Raw genomic sequence first — 5,304 nt, forward strand, 5'->3', positions numbered from 1 at the left:
CTCGGGAGTTGGGAAAACACCTGTCCGGGAGCGGGAGCCTGGTGGTGGGGCGGGGGAAGCTGGATTTAATAGGCTCACCCGAGGCCACGGACTGAACCAGAGGCCCCCGGACAGCTGGCCCACAGAGTGCGCAGACGTGCTTCCAGAAAAGATTTTTTTCTTCCTTAGACAAGAAAGTCACCACGGTGCTCATCCACAGACAGGACTTGCCTTAGAAATAGAAGAAAACACTGCTTCAGTCATAAAACCTACCCACCCTTCCTACTTCCTCATGCTTCACACTCAGAAAGTAGTGTGAAGGGAATCTAAGCACCCGTCCTTCCCCAACTATCCGGTCTCTCCCACCCTTCTCACCCTCCCAAACTGACCAAACTAAAATTCCACGTTTGTAGAGCTGCATCCTTAGATTTTTAGACTTTACGGGTCACTTCTTTTTTTCCTTGGACTCTAGAACAACGTGGTTTGGGGTTCATTCCCATTAAGCAGCTTCTAGTCGAAAGCTACCAATTTGGTTCTAAAGGCTAGAAATGGTCCCAGGCCTGAGCTGTTCAGTCTGAAATAACTTAAGAAGGCAATGTCAGGACATAACCAACCTCAAATGATTAGGTTTTTTCTACAGTGGACCTGGCTTTAGGCCCCTTGAATGTTCTCACTCTGCCAGTTCACACTCCCCAACCCCCAGAGGTCATTGCTAGCTACAGGAGTTTCTGGACTAAAATATCTGGGATTGGGTCATATCATTGTACATATCCCTTGCTTTTTACAGCTCTAAAACTGTACCCTGGACAGGAGGCCAGAACCTCCTGAGGGTAGGAGGTTATTGGTTTGCTATTTGCACAGGCGTTCTATGTATGAATTCTTTTCCTTTTTCAGTTTCTCTAGAAACAGCAAATACATAAATAAAAAGTATCAGGGGAACTTAAAAATTAAGCCACCCTGCCTCCTCACTCATCATTTGAGACCTTCCTATTCCTCCCCCACATCTTTTATCTATAGCCTTGTCCCTTAAGAATTTCCATGGAGCTAGAACACAGAGAAACAGCAGCTTCATCCCAGAGGCCTGAAGCCGTCCCTTTCTTAAGCAAGTAACAGGCACAGAGAGGAGGCCAAACAAGCTGAGCATGCTGCTTTACCCAGAGCAGCGTAGGGCCAGGAAAAACTAAGCCTAGAGCAGGTGACAGTGACTTAACCAGAGTGGTACTGATTGCAGCAGAAGTGTGCACACTGTTCTTTGGGATTATCTATGCTGTCTTTTATCACCCTCCCCCCTGTTTTTCTTTCATTCAATCTCTTTTCACTCCCCTTTCCTTAAATCCCCTTCTGTTTTTTATGATGACCCTCAAATACCTCTCTTCCGTGAAAGCTTCTTCTTTGTAAAATTTCCATCTGTCCCCAGAAAAGCAACTTAAGTGATTTTTTTTTTTAAGTATTGCTTTTGGAAAAGTTTAAATTTATGTATTAGAACAGTCTTGTTTCTGATAACAATTATTTTGCAAGAAGTGAAGAAATAGATTGTATTTTAGCTTAAATCGAGGGAAAAATTAAATACTATGGGTATGTTAAGGTTTTTTTCTACTTGTGTCCACTGTGATAGTTTTTACTCCCCCATCAATTTTATAGCTTTTTTGTGGCAGGAACTCTCCTGTACACCTTGTTTTCAATCACACATCTAAAATAATTCTTGGCAAAAGAGAGATTTCAATTAATATTCATTGGTTAAAAAATTGGTCTATATTTTTTTAGGTGCTAGACAGCCTATACAAGGTATCCACCAATTACATTACCTGACACACCCATGATTTGCTTCTAATTCTCAATTTGGTCTGCCTAGATCCCATTTTCCTGGTTCTAACTGATTGAAACAATGATTGATACCTGGCCAAAGCTAGATATCTGACCACCAGCCTATAAAATGAATTGGCATGAAAGCCCTACTCAACAAAAGCATCCTACTCAACAGTGACTGGTGTACTCAGAGTCTAGCTCAAATAATTTGGATATGAGACCCCAGAGATTTAGACAGGAAGGTGGTACCCCGTGTGGGCACACTGGAAGAGTGAGAAAGTAGAAGCCATGAGCTAGAGTCAAGAATTAATTTGTTCTATGTCTGCTTTCATTTGCTTCCCATCTCAACTGAGTCATTCTAAGTTGGACCACTCAGAATACCAAGTAAGACCAGTCAAAATGCCTTGGTCACTACTGATCAGATAAGAGATAGTCACTCCCATGGAATCTCTTCCCTGAGATTTTTCTGCAAGGGAAAGAAAGAATTTGTATTCAGTCATTCCCTGCTGGCTTTTGAGATACACAAGTCCCGAGCTGGCCTGTCTATATTTCTTTCCATGTAGGGATGACCAGTCTGCAGTGAAAAAGAATGAAGTTGCCATTTGAAAGGGGCAAAAGGTCAGGTAGGTGTGGAGAATATTCAAGCTCTTCCTGTGGTTTTGTTGTTCAAATCCCCCTTTTCCTTAAGCTAGTTCAATTTTGTTACCTAAAGCCCCAACAGCATGAAATGGTAAAAGAACTTCTCTAACTTGTGTGAGATCATATAGGCCATCATGCCCCTTGAAGAAGGTATCTTGATAAGGCCCATACTGTTCAGTTTCCCTTCCCAGTTTCTCATGATTTCCCTTGGCTTAAGTCATAACCCCAAAAGAGAAATTCCTTTGGCCTTTGCTGCTCCCCCATATCCTCTTCTTCACTTCATTTCTTCCATTAGTGATAGAGTTCAAGGAGACTCTTGACATCATGAGTGGCAGAATACTACTGGTAGGAGAAAGGAACACATTGATCTCAGAGTTCAGTGTTGAAGTAGATACCAAGCTTTGTCCCAGAGTTTTGTGGTTCACTCCAATCTTCAGCTTGTTTCTAAGACTTACCTAATGGTAAGATTAGAGTTTGCTCCTTTAGACATTTTGCTATTGGCCATAAATATAAATTTGGGACAAATACCAAATAAGAAAAGAAAACAAGACCCTATCATAATTCATTTTCTTCTTCTGAACATTTAAAAATAAATATAGGATTCTAATTTCCCTCCCTGGCCATAGTCATCTTCCTCAACATCATTCTAAGTTACCTGGTGATCACAAACAACTCACTTCATAGACTTGAGCCCTTTGCCTCATCTAAAGGAAGGGATTGTTATGTCCCAAATCTAAGACTTCATGAGTATATGATTTACTGACACCTACTAAGTGCAAGTCATAATTTCCACAGACTTCATTTGTTTCTTATACCCTTTCCCTTTTTCCCCACTGACCCATACATACTTCTTCATCTGGGGCAGCAACACAGCCACATCTTAAAATGTCTTAGGAAAATATCCAAATAACCTTACTACTATATTACTGTGAACTGCTCAAAACTCTGGATCTTTACTATTCCAACAGCCAAGAAATTTTGGCAAATACCAATCAGTTTCAGTATTATGATGATCAAGCAGATGACAGATGCAGTGTTGGTGTCTTTTGTTTGGTTGGGTTTTATTTATCAACTAGCACTTGAAATAACATCTTTCCTCTTAACCCTCAGAGTTCTGAAATTCTCTGATATTTTGGTGATGTTCAATGTCACAAAGCTAAAAAAATCTTTAAAAGTTCAAACATTTTTAAAATGCATAAATATACACTAACTAAAGAAATGTTTTTTGTTATTTTAGTTAATTTAATATTCAAAGAGGACCTCCCCAAGAATATTTTGGTTTTGGTTAGTGTTTTCTTTTATGTGCATGATTAAGCCTTAATTTTTCAAGTGCTAAGGAGGAATGACTGAATGTAAATAAATCAAATCTGTGTTGTCCTTATGTCCATTCATCAGTATCTGTCCAAGTCCTTACAGATATTTTTGGTTTGTGGTTAAAACTGCAAAACAATTTCAGCCCTGTGGACAGAGTAGTCTTTTGCAAAGAAGTTATGCAAAACTGATTTTCCTAGTAAAGCGTTTTCCTGTTCTGTATCTGCTTTACATATTTTCTTCAACTAAGTTCTCTGTCCTGCATAGCTTTTTCTATTGCTTTGTAAGCTTAAAAACAAAGTAAACCTTCAATAACAGTTGCCAGTTGAAATCTAAGAAGAAAAGGGACAGTTCTATTTTTGCATGTTCATATATTTATAAATAAGTTAACTTAGTGAGGTTAGTTATCAAGGCTATGATTCTACCTGGCCTGAAATCTGAACCAAGATAAAATTTGTTAGTTCCTTTTTCAGGTAGCCTCTTATGGTATTTCCTTCCTTCTGTATTCTTAACTCGGCAAAGAGCTGAATCATGTTATGGTTAAAACACAGATTTCTCAAAAGAATGTGAAGTTACATTTGCCATACACACAAAAATGGATGTTATCCTAAGGTCACAAAGAGTTCTTAGAATTTTTCTTGAGCACCTGCCAAATAGTCAACTCAAGTCATAATGTAGAAACTGTGTATTTTCTTCTCAGGTTTGTGTAGGGATGGATGAATCTTCAAAGCTTCAGACAAAAGGTCCTAATAGTTTAGAAAGGGTCCTAAACTTGTTGAGTCTTTTTCTCTCAACACATTAAGAGCCTGGTATCTCCTTGCCCAATCAATTACCTCTCAGAATAACAAGTTTCCCTTTCCGTTTTTGGATTCTCCAATTCTCTTGTTACCTATCCTTCCCTAGCCTCTCCTTTCCTCTGAAACTCTGTTAGGAGGCCCAAGACATCTGGTAGGTTCTCTTCTTGGTCCTAGCTCTGAATGTATCACAATTTTCTATGTTCCCAGGTTATATAACACAGAGGATATTCCATGTTTCAAAACACTAAATATATTACAATTCACCAGTAGAGAATGCCCAGCAGAGAAGCTATCAGAATTATTGAATCTCACAAAGCAGTAGCAAAAAAATTACAATAAAGAAATGGCAGAGAAGTCCCTGGTGATCCAGTGGTTAGGACTCAGCACTTTCACTGCGGGGGCCTGGGTTGAATCCCTGGTCGAGGAACTAAGATCCTCCAAGCCGTGCGGCATGACCCAAAAAAAAAAAAAAGGCAAAAGTTAAACTTTTCATCACGTTTGATGGCAAAGAAGAAAGCACTAATAAAAGGATGTGTGTTGGTATTTACGTATTTTCTACAGAAGGATAGTTATTAATTTATATTGATCAATCTACAAATGTTTTCCCTTTTGACTTGCCATTAAGGTCCATAAAGACTAAAAAAAACAAACACCGGTTGGTATATCTTTGCTTCTGAGGTCTTAGATTTTCATTTAAGAAATCCAATCATGAACATAGTTTGATTCCCATCAAACAACTATTCACTTTAAACTGCTGATACAGCAAACATAT

Source organism: Stenella coeruleoalba (assembly GCF_951394435.1).
Source record: "Stenella coeruleoalba genome assembly, chromosome: 6".
Taxonomy (NCBI): Eukaryota; Metazoa; Chordata; class Mammalia; order Artiodactyla; family Delphinidae; genus Stenella; species Stenella coeruleoalba.